This window comes from Equus quagga, chromosome 1 (genome assembly GCF_021613505.1).
Source record: "Equus quagga isolate Etosha38 chromosome 1, UCLA_HA_Equagga_1.0, whole genome shotgun sequence".
Classification (NCBI taxonomy): domain Eukaryota; kingdom Metazoa; phylum Chordata; class Mammalia; order Perissodactyla; family Equidae; genus Equus; species Equus quagga.
In genome coordinates this window covers 135,434,137-135,446,622 of record NC_060267.1, presented here as the reverse complement: position 1 = coordinate 135,446,622, position 12,486 = coordinate 135,434,137, and the positions used below count along the sequence as shown (strand labels likewise).

Sequence of the window (12,486 nt, the reverse complement as noted above, 5' to 3'; positions counted from 1 at the left end):
ATGTGGGACGCCGCCTCAATGTGGCCTGATGAGTGGTGCCATGTCTGCGCCCAGGATCCGAACCGGTGAAACCCTGGGCTGCTGCAGCGGAGCTTGCAAACTTAACCACTCGGCCACGGGGCCGGCCCCCTAGAAATTGTTTTATGGCAGCAGTCAGGTGGCCTCAGACTATTGCTTGATGTGGGTGATTAGTTAATGTAATTTTCCCTGTTATAAGTAATATCAAAATCTAATTGTTTCAAGAGCCAATTCAAGTAGGCACCCTGTCTTTAGTACGTCAACTCTAAGCCAGGAATTCCACTTAAATTCACTTGCTGGGCTTATGCTTCTAAATGAAGTATGCAAAAAATTCCCTGGCTTCAATACTGAGATGCTATTTGTTGCTTTTGACATATGCTTTGTGCTGGAAGACTCATACCAATTATCCACATTGTATCTGTTTGCTGATTTGTTGTGTGTATAGCTCTCTGAAGCCATCTTATTCATGTCTTGCCTTACTATCTAGTGAGAAACCTACAGCAGGAGTACATGCAAGACCCAGGGGGTCTTGACTTTGGATCTTGCATGTACTCCTGCTGTAGGTTTCTCACTTGATTCCAGCTTCCGCTTTACCTTGAACATTTCTACCGTCTATCCCTTTCTCATTCTCTTAGTCTGATTTGACTTAGTTGTCCATAGCCCTAAAATTGATCCTGGCTTTTCTGTAAGAACACTTACACTATCAAGCTGGAGAGTTTAAATCTATTTTTTTCCTGAATTGTATCATAGATATAGTTTCATACATATTTAATAACAGGTTTCTCTTTTAAAGTGGCATTAAAAAGCCATTCTACTTCTAAAATTAGCTAAAGTTTAAAAAAATAATCTCTTATTCTAAGTGATCTAAGTAATATAAATATTTATTAATTCTTTTAGTGTCTCTGTGACCAGAATGAATCCAAATATTGCCATAATTATTTTGTTTGCAGAGGGAGAAAAGAAATAATTAATTCACTTTTCATGTTGCTCAAGGTGAATGTATCAGTGAGTAGACAAGGTCAACCAGGTTAAGTCATCTAGAAATCTTCTGATTTCCTTTTTTAGCTTTTGATTCATGTATATTCCAACCAGTAAAACTGTTTTGTGCCAGCTTTCTGTTTGTTTAAATTTGTTTTTCCTTTTCTTATCTTACCTTACTATAATATTCAGACTAAGAATCAGTATCAGCATCAGCAGAAGAGTGTTAAATTTCTGATACACATATAGAAATGAAAGAGGTTGGTTCATTATTGCTAATGTTATTGAAAAATTATGTAGTAAAGAGACTCCTAGGTTGAGTATCAGTTTTATTAATCTCTCCTGTACTTTGTTGGATAAATATTCCCTACCACTAATGGCGCTTAAAAATTGAGGATTTTCTTTTTGAGGAGATTAGTCCTGAGCTAACATCTGCTGCCAGTCCTCCTCGTTTGGTGAGGAAGATTGGCTCTGAGCTAACATTTGTGCCCATCTTCCTTATTTTATTTGTGGGACACCTGCCACAGCATGGCTTGATAAACCATGTATCAGTCTGCATCTGGGATCTGAACTGATGAACCCTGGGCTGCCAAAGCGGAGTGTGTGAATTTAACCACTGCACCACCGGGCCAGCCCCCCAAATTTAAGTATTAATGAAGTTATATTGATAGTAAAAATTTGCATCTTTCTGATAAGAAGAAAGGCTTCTTGTAATTGTAAAGACTTTATTTCTGTTAACTTTAGGAAATGATTTATTTTATGTCTGAAAATTGTCACAGAATTTCAGTTTAGAGTACTTAGTGTACATTTGTGTAATATAGATTTGAACACTTAATACTGTTACTTTTAAATGCTTTGGCGAATTTTTCCGTTATGCTTGCAACTTAAGTTAATGTTTAAAAGTAAAAAAAAAGTTTTATAATAATCATTTGCTCTCTACCTACCATGTTGTAGGCAATGTTAGTAGATATTGCACATTCGTTATTTCAACTAATCCTCAAAATAACCTTATGAAACATTACTATCTCCATGTTTAGTTGAGGAAATTGAAGCTCAAGAGATTGAAAGGAACGTAGCTGGAATGTGGCAGAAAGAGGATTCTGTTTATCTGCCCTGAGTATTAAGCTATTTGGAATTCGTTGAGACACTAATTTTGGAAAAACCACTATTTCTCGAGATCCGTTTCTAAAGTCTGTTGGTTTCTGTGGGGCTTGTTATTTCTCCTAATAGGTTATTTTAATAAGTGAATGAATGAACACGACAGATGCATTTATGAGGTTTTCTATTTTTGGACATTTGGGCAATAGAGGTAATTTTAAATCACAGTTCTCTGGTCACTAGGAAAGTTTTTATTCATGGAATATTATATGAGAGTTTGTTAAATTAGTAGTAAAGCATGGACTATAGAAAAGAAGCCTTAGTGTTTGAAGTTTTATATAGATATGTGTTTTCCTCCCCTGGGTCCTGAAGATGGCCGATGGTGAGCAGAGGAGGGCTGTAATTTTTTATGTAGTTTTGTGAACATATTTGAAACCAAATTTCTCAGGTGTTCAGAGTGATGCTGATAATCTAAGTCTCACATGGCCTTTGCTGAATGGCCCCAGCCACCTCAGACTGCTCTGTCTCTTCTCTTTGTATTCTCAAGTCCTTCCTATTCACTACCATTTCCTAGTGTACCTTTATCAAGATATACCACTGGTTTTTGTACACTACTGGAGAGGATAATGGAGTGGATCTTGGGAGACCAAGCCTCTATTTCTAGCACTGTAGTGGATCATTTATGACAGTGAGCATGTCTTGGTGATGCCTCAAGTTTGCTTTCTATAAGATATGCAAGATAGCTGTTTTTTCATGGAAATTTTAAGTGGACAAGTTAACTAATATCCTTGAGGTTTTAGCAGGAAAATCGCAGTTTATATACAGATTTGCCTTTGATGGTGTTGCAATTTCAGTTACATGCTAGAGTCCTTTTTTCATTTTTAGTCATTTACTATCTTATTTAATGATTCTTTATATTAAATTTTTCCTGTTTGAAAGGTTCGTTATAGTTTCTGTCTCCTGGCTAGACCCCAGCTGATTCCCTGATGTCGGTTTCCATAGCAAATGGTAGCCAGATGTCCATACAGTGATTCGTAAGATCAGCAGGCTTCATCCATGCATTTAGAGCTTCCAGTTAACTTTTATTTATTTATTTATTTTTTATTTATTTTTTTTTGTTCAGAATATTTCTTCATTTTTTTTTATTGAGTTATTGATAGGTTACAATCTTGTGAAATTTCAATTGTACATTAATGTTTGTCAGTCATGTTGTAGGTGCACCACTTCACCCTTTGTGCCCACCCCCCACCCCACCTTTCCCCTGGTATCCACTAAACTGTTCTTGGTCCATAATTTTAAATTCCTCATATGAGTGGAGTCATACACAGATTATCTTTCTCTCACTGGCTTATTTCACTTAACATAATTCTCTCAAGGTCCATCCATGTTATTGCAAATGGAATGATTTTGTTCTGTTTTGCAGCTGAGTAGTATTCCATTGTATATATGTACCACATCTTCTTTATCCATTCATCTGTTGCTGGACACTTAGGTTGCTTCCACGTCTTGGCTATTGTAAACAGTGCTGCAATAAACATTGGGGTGCACAGGACTTTTGGGATTGCTGACTTCAAGCTCTTTGGGTAAATACCCAGTAGTGGGATGGCTGGATCGTATGGTAGTTCTATTTTTAGTTTTTTGAGGAATCTCCATACTGTTTTCCATAGTGGCTGCACCAGTTTGCATTCCCACCAGCAGTGTAGGAGGGTTCCTTTTTCTCCGCAACCTCTCCAACATTTGTTGCTATTAGTTTTAGATATTTTTGTCATTCTAACGGGTGTAAGGTGATATCTTAGTGTAGTTTTGATTTGCATTTCCCTGATGATCAGCGATGATGAGCATCTTTTCATGTGCCTATTGGCCATCAGTATATCTTCTTTGGAGAAATGTCTGTTCATGTCTCCAGCCCATTTTTTGATTGGGTTGTTTGATGTTTTGTGGTTGAGTTGCGAGAGTTCTTTATATATTATGGATATTAAGCCTTTGTCAGATATATGACTTGCAAATATTTTTTCCCAGTTAGTGGGTTGTTTTTTTGTTTCAATCCTGTTTTCATTTGCCTTGAAGAAGCTCTTTAATCTGATGAAGTCCCATTTGTTTATTCTTTCTATTGTTTCCCTTCTCTGAGAAGGCATGGTGTCCGAAAAGATCCTTTTAATACTGATGTCAAAGAGTGTACTGCCTACGTTTTCTTCCAGAAGCCTTATGGTTTCAGGTCTCACCTTTAGGTCTTTAATCCATTTTGAGTTTATTTTGGTGAATGGTGAAAAAGAATGGTCAATTTTCATTCTTTTACATGTGGCTTTCCAGTTTTCCCAGCACCATTTGTTGAAAAGACTTTCTTTTCTCCATTGTATGCCCTCGGCTCCTTTGTCAAAGATAAGCTGTCCATCCATAGATGTGTGGTTTTATTTCTGGGCTTTCAGTTCTGTTCCATTGATCTGTGCACCTGTTTTTGTACCAGTCCGATGCTGTTTTGATTACTGTAGCTTTGTAGTATGTTTTGAAGTCAGGGATTGTGATGCCTCCCGTTTTGTTCTTTTTTCTCAGGATTGCTTTAGAAATTCGGGGTCTTTTGTTGCCCCACATGAATTTCAGGATTCTTTGTTCTAATTCTGTAAAGAATGTCATTGGGATTCTGATTGGGATGGTGTTGAATCTGTAGATTGCTTTAGGTAGAATGGACATTTTAACTATGTTTATTCTTCCAATCCGTGTACATGGAATGTCTTTCCATCTCCTTATGTCGTCATCCAATTCTCTCAGAAAGGCCTTGTAATTTTCATTATATAGGTCCTTCACTTCCTTAGTTAAATTTACCCCAAGGTATTTTATTCTTTTTGTTGCGATTGTGAATGGTATTGTATTCTTGAGTTCTTTTTCTGTTGGTTCATTACTGGAGTATAGAAATGCTACTGATTTATGCAAATTGATTTTATACCCTGCAACTTTGCTGTAGTTGTTGATTACTTCTAACAGTTTTCCAGTGGATTCTTTGGGGTTTTCTATATATAAGATCATGTCGTCTGCAAACAGCAAGAGTTTCACTTCTTCCCTCCCTATTTGGATTCCTTTTATTCCTTTTTCTTGCCTGATTGCTCTGGCCAGGACCTCCAGTACTATGTTAAATAAGAGTGGTGATAGAGGGCATCCTTGTCTCGTTCCTGTTTTCAGGGGGATGGGGTTCAGTTTTTGCCCGTTGAGTATGATGTTGGCTATGGGTTTGTCGTATATGGCCTTTATTATGTTGAGGTAGTTTCCTTCTATGCCCATTTTGTTCAGAGTTTTTATCATAAATGGCTGTTGGATCTTGTCAAATGCCTTCTCTGCATCTATTGAGATGATCATGTGGTTTTTATTCCTCAGTTTGTTGATGTGGTGTATCACGTTGATTGATTTGCGGATGTTGAACCATCCCTGTGTCCCTGGTATGAATCCCACCTGATCCTGATGTATGATTCTTTTGATGAATTGCTGAATTCTGGTTGCTAAAATTTTGTTTAGAATTTTTGCATCTATGTTCATCAGTGATATTGGCCTGTAGTTCTCTTTTTTCATGGTGTCCTTGTCAGGTTTTGGTATCAGCGTGATGTTGGCCTCATAGAATGTGTTAGGAAGTGTTCCATCTTCCCTAATTTTTTGGAATAGCTTGAAAAGGATAGGTGTTAAATCCTCTCTGAAAGTTTGGTAGAATTCCCCAGGAAAGCCATCTGGTCCTGGGGTTTTATTCTTTGGGATGTTTTTGATTGCTGTTTCAATCTCTTTCCTTGTGATTGGTCTGTTCAAATTGTCTGCCTCTTCTTGAGTGAGCTTTGGGAGATTGTAGGAGTCCAAGAATTTATCCATTTCCTCTAGGTTATCCATTCTGTTGGCATATAGTTTTTTGTAGTATTCTCTTATGATCTGTTGTATTTATGCAGAGTCTGTTGTTATTTCTCCTCGCTCATTTCTGATTTTGTTTATTTGAGCTTTCTCCCTTTATTTCTTTGTAAGTCTGGCTAGTGGCTTGTCAATTTTATTTATCTTCTCAAAAAACCAGCTCTTTGTCTCATTGATCCTTTCTACTGCCTTTTTCATTTCAATAGTATTTATTTCTGCTCTGATTTTTATTATTTCTCTCCTTCTGCTGACTTTGGGCTTCATTTGTTCTTTTTTCTCTAGTTCAGTTAGGTGTGCTTTAAGGTTGCTTATTTGGGATTTTTCTTGTTTGTTAAGATGTGCCTGTATTGCGATGAATTTTCCTCTTAATACAGCTTTTGCTGTATCCCATATGAGTTGGTATGGCATGCTATCATTTTCATTTGTTTCCAGGTATTTTTTTATTTCTTCTTTAATTTCTTCAATGATCCATTGCTTGTTCAGTAGTGTGTTGTTTAGTCTCCACATCTTTGTGCCTTTCTCAGCTTTTTTCTTGTGATTAATTTCTAGCTTTATAGCACTATGATCTGAGAAGATGCTTGTTATTATTTCAATTTTTTTAAATTTGTAGAGGCTTGCCTTGTTTCCCAACATATGGTCTACCCTAGAGAATGTTCCATGTGCACTTGAGAAGAATGTGTATTCAGCTCTTTCAGGGTGGAGTGATCTATATATGTCTATTAAGTCCAATTGTTTTAGTTTTTCATTCAGCTGCACTATTTCCTTGTTGATTTTCTGTCTGGATGATCTGTCCATTGATGTGAGTGGGGTGTTGAGGTCCCCTACTATTATTGTGTTGTTTTTAACATCTTCCTTTAGGTCTGTTAATAGTTGCTTTATGAATCTTGGTGCTCCTGTGTTGGGTGCATAGATATTTATAAGCGTTATTTCTTCTTGATGAAGTGTCCCTTTGATTATTATATATTGTCCCTCTGTGTCTCTCTTTACCTGTCTTATTTTGAAATCCACTTGGTCTGATATGAGAATTGCAATACCTGCCTTTTTTTCCTTGCTGTTTGCTTGAAGTATTGTCCTCCACCCCTTCACCCTGAGTCTGTGTTTGTCCTTGGGGCTGAGGTGTGTTTCCTGGAGGCAACAAATTGTTGGATCATGTTTTTTAATCCACTTTGCCACTCTGTGTCTTTTTATTGGAGAGTTCAATCCATTCACATTGAGAGTGATTATTGATGCATGTGGACTTAATGCTGTCAATCTGTCGCTCATTATCTTGTTTTCCTGTGTTTCTTTTCCTGTGTGCTTTAGACTACCCATTTAATACTGCAATTTCTTATGCTGGGTTTCTTAGATTTTTCCTTATCTATGGTTTGTGACTCTGTTCTGTACTTTATTTTAGTGTCTACCTTGAAGTTTGTATTTAGAATCTCGTGTATAATATAGTCTATTCTCTGGTGGTCTCTTACTTACTTGACCAATACTGATGTAGACCCTTTGCTCTTCCCCTCCTAAATAATTATTTTCATTTTTTATTCCAACTCATCTTATTAATTTGTAGTCAGAGTGCTACGATCGTCCTTGTTTTGGTAGTTTCCTCACTTTTAGCCTAATGCTATAATTGAATATTTGCTATCCTGTTCTGGTTCTATCCATCGGTCTCCCTAGTCTGTGGATTGTGTCCCCTTTCTCCCTTTTTTCTTTTTTCAAGTATGAGAGCCTTCTTGAGGATTTCTTGTAATGGAGGGCTTTTAGTTACAAATTCCCTTAACTTTTGTTTGTCTGGAAAAGATTTAATTTCTCCCTCATATCTGAAGGAAATTCTTGCTGGATAGAGTATTCTTGGCTGAAGGTTTTTATCCTTTAAAGCTTTGAATATATCACTCCATTCTCTCCTAGCTTGTAGGGTTTCTGTAGAGAAATCCACTGACAGTCTGATAGGGGCTCCTTTATAGGTTATTCTCTTTTTTTTCCTTACTTCCCTGAGTATTCTCTCCTTATCATTCCTACTTGCCAACTTTACTACTATGTGCCTTGCAGTAGGTCTTTTTACATTGACAAATCTAGGAGATCTAAAACCCTCCTCTACACACATTTCTCCGTTGGTCCCTAGATTTGGGAAGTTCTCTTCAATAATTTCATTAAGCACACTTTCTGCTCCATTTTCCTTTTCCATATTCTCGGGAATTCCTATGATCCTTATGTTCTTACTCCTCATTGAAAGCATTATCTCTCGGAGATTTTCCTCATTTTTTTAAATTCTTAGTTCTCTTTCTTCCTCTGTCTGGCGCCATTCAGCCTGTCTGTCCTTGATTATGCTAATTTGCTGCTCTAGGTTGTCTACACGGGCATTCAGGGAATCCGTATTCTGTTTTATCTGGTCCATTGTGTTTTTCATCTCAGGTAATTCTGTTTGATTCTTCTTTATGATTTCAATCTCTTTTGTGAAGTAACTCCAGAACTCGGCTTGTTTCTCTATCTTTCTCTCTACCTCATTGAGTTTTTAGATTATAGCTGCTCTGAATTCATTATCACTTAGTTTACCTAATTCCAAGTCCTTAGGACTTAATACTATGTTTTTATTGTTTTCCTTCTGGTCTGGGGCTTTTATAAATTGCTGGATGGTAGAGGAGCGGTTTTTTCTCATGGTGGTAGAATTCAGTTGCAGTTACAGCCTGTCGCCACTAGATGGGAGTCGAGAGCGGCGTGTTAGCTCTCTGCCTTGGGGCAAGATGGCTGCGCCCACTGGCTTTTCTGGGGGGCAGGGGCTGTTACTCACACGCACGGGTCTGGGGTCAGATCAGTTCTGTTCTCTGGTCTCCCAAAGCCCTTGATTTATAGGGTCCCTGCGGACAGAAGCTTTCCCCCCATCAGCGGGTCTCCACTGAATCAGCGGCAGGAGTCCTGGATGATCCCCTGTCACGCGGCCCCTCCCCGGCTCCTTCCCGACCTGTACCGCAGCCATCGCAGACTCTAGGGAAGGGAGCGATGGTCTCTCCTACGGTTCCAGCGCCTCCGAAGGTGTAAGCAAGGTTATGATCTCCGCCTTCTTGGTATTGTAGGTCTCTAATGAGCTGGCATTATGTTTATTCTCTGAAATTCAGTTCTTCCAATCTTTTGTTGTATTTTGGAGGGGAGAGAATCCCGGGTCAGCTCACCCTGCCATTTTGCTCCACCCCTCTAACTCCAGTTAACTTTTTATTTCCTTTCCTTTAAATATGAGCAGGAAACCAATCATACAAGATATTTGAGGATGCCTCTAATGTGAAAGATGACTCCTCTTCTCCCCCCCAAAAAAGGGAAACGAAAAAGGAAAAAAAATAGCAACTTGTGGAAAAGAGACTACATACAGTAAAGAAAACTTAAACAAACAAATGTTATCATTAATATCCTCTGAGAGAGAAAGGAAGACATTGCATCCATGAAATAAGAACAGGATGTTATAAAAAAGGGAACATTCAGATGACAGAAAAGAGCTCTTGGAAATTAAAAATATGATAGCAGGAATGATAAATCTCAGTAGGAGGGTTGGAAGATAAAATTGAGGAAATTTCCCAGAAAGTAGAGCAAAAATACAAGTCATAGAAAGTTAGAGAAGATAGGAAAATTAGAGGTCATCTTCAAGAGGTGCATCATTTGGTGGAGATTCAAAAACGTAGAAGAGAGAAACTGAAGGATAGAAATTAACTGTGAAATAATTCAGGGATATTTTCCAGAATGGAAGGTCATGGGTTTCCATATTGAAAGGACCCAGCCGAGTACCCAAGACAAGTGAATGAAAATAGACCCATATTCTTGTGAAATTTCAGAATAGTGGGACCAAGAAGATTCAGCAGGCATTCAAAGACAGGAAAAAGCATGGGATGTGCAAAAGATTGGATTTTTAACTATGGAATGTAGAAGACAGTGGAGCAGTGTCTTCAAAATGTTGACAGGAAAAGATATCTAATCTAGGATTTTGTAACCCAGCCAAACTATGAATTGAATATGAGAATATACTAAAGATATTTTCTGAGATGCAAAGGTCTCAGTTTTCCTCCTATATCTTTCCTCAAGAAGCTACTAGCAGATGTTTTCCTTTAAAACAAAGCAATAAAGTAAAGAATAGGGAGACATGGGATTCAGGAAACAGGAGAATCCAGCACAGGAGAGACTGTTGAAGGTAATCCCTAGGCTGAATGTAAAGGGCGATAATCAGGATGGGGAGTGAGTACTAGATGTAGAAAGTAATCAGGACAAATTAGAACTGTGTGATGAGAGACAGATAGACAGAGACAGAGAGATATTGAAGGCTGTCATCACCATATTCCTTGCTGCCATTGTATCACTTTTTAAATCTGAGGATAGAATGACCAATTGAGTTGTCCCAGGATTTTATATGTACTTGTTTTAACAAGGTTCCTACTCTGCTGCATCTATCAGCTGACAATACTCATTCTACCACTGTAAGCCTGTATGTAGAGTGCAAGTAGTCTGAAGAGTCTATGTGAAAATGAAGTGGCAGTCTCACATGTTGCATGTGGAGGGGGAATAGGTAATTAGAAGGGAGGCACCCTTTTGAGGTGTGAAGAGCTATACATTAGTTGCAGGAGCTCCAGAGTTAACTCTGTTGTAATTTGGTGTTTTTTTCTCCACATCAATGTAATTTAAAGTCCATAGTATTCTCTGACACCTAGTAATGTTGAAGGCACAGATTATATATGACTTTATTTGCTCTCTTTTTTGATCTGTATGTCCTTTTGTGGGCTATATGGAGAGTTTTAATGCCTGCCATTATTCTAGGGCCAAGTAGAAGTCACCCATTGTTTTACTTTTAATTTTTATGCATTCTTATTTTTAAATTTGTGAGTGTAGAGGAGGATATGTAAATAGAATGTAATAGGGATTTATTTTTATTTAGTTTGACAAGCTTAATTGTTTAGTCTATTTGCATTTGGTTATTGAGCTAGTTAGATTTAAGTTTGTTACCTTGGTCTTTGTGCCTTATCTCTTGATTTATCCTTTCTTGCCTTCCTTAAACTAACCTAGCATTTTTATTATTCTATTTTATTTTCCTCTAATTAGCTTGTTGGTTTTAAAGTGTTTTATTTGTCCCTTGGTGGTTACCCTAGGGTTTAAAGTACGGATCTTTGACTTGTTGGAGTCTACTTCAAATTTATGCTTTTACCACTCCCAAGAACGCATGAACTTTACAGTCATTTTATTGCATTTACTACTCTCTTACCTTTTGTACCAGTGTTGTCATATTTCTTTCTTTTGTCTATATTCGTTTGCCCACATTTTTTACCCTTTTCAAAACTTTTCCTTTCTTTCTGCTTTTTTTTTTAAAGATTTTATTTTATTTCCTTTTTTCTCCCCAAAGCTCCCAGTACATAGTTGTATCTTGTTCGTTGTGGGTCCTTTTAGTTGTGGGATGTGGGATGCTGCCTCAGCGTGGTTTTGATGAGCAGTGCCATGTCTGCGCCCAGGATTCAACCAATGAAACACTGGGCCGCCTGCAGTGGAGCGTGGGAACTTAACCACTCAGCCACGGGGCCAGCCCCTCTTTCTGCTTTTTTATGGTTCCATCTGGGATCATTTTCTTTTTACCTCAAGTACTCCTTTTAGTAATGTTTCTTTTAGTGCAGGTTTGCTGCACATTCATTCAGCTTCTGTTTATGTGAATCTGTTTTTAATTTATCATTTTTGAAAGATATTTTCCCTGAGTGTAGAATTCTAGATTGATGGATATTTTCTTTTATCATTTTAAAGATTTTACTTCATTAATTTTTCTTTTTTCCCTTTTTCTCCCCAAAGCCCCCTGGTACATAGTTGTATATTCTTAGTTGTGGGTCCCTCTAGTTGTTGCATGTGGGATGCCGCCTCAGCGTGGCTAGATGAGTAGTACCATGTCCACGCCCAGGATTCGCACTGACGAAACACTGGGCTGCCTCCAGCGGAGCGCAACAACTTGGCCACGGGGCCGGCTGCCTTACTTCATTAATTTTTGATTTCTGAAGTTTCTGTTGAAAAGTCACTGTGAGTGTTGTTACTGTTCCCCTACAGGTAATGTGACTCTGCTCAGCTCTTGAGCCCCTCAGTTGCTGCTGTCTGCTGGGCTTCTTCTAGTCTTGCCCTGTGTGCCAGTTTAAGAATTGGGCAATCCCAAGAGTGGAGATTGTATTCGTAGCTCTCAATGTCAACCCTTTTCTCCTTATCTTAACTGGACTGTCATTTTTGCTGGGATGCCCTCAGGGAAGAAGTCACGTGAATGAGGAGCTCACTTTAATGCAATTCTCTTTTCTTAAGGATTATACTGCCTCAAGTCTATTGCTCTCCAATGCTCTTATACAATTGTTTCATATATTTTGTTCAGATTTATATTTGTCCAATGCAAAGTGTTTTGTCAGGGCTAGAGCCGGAAGTTTGTAAAGGTGTTTTATATGTATTTGAATTCTAAAAGAGTTTTAAAAATATCTTAATAAATGGACAGTATTATTGAAATTTGTTTATGGCTCTCCAGAGTGACTGATTTTTTTTTTT

General features: G+C 37.9%; 1 protein-coding gene across 1 annotated transcript in view; it reads left to right on the top strand.

Moving 5' to 3' along the window:
• Positions 1–12,486, top strand: part of DOCK3 (dedicator of cytokinesis 3) — a 441,430-nt gene that overhangs the window by 80,481 nt on the left and 348,463 nt on the right. The window lies entirely within an intron of this gene.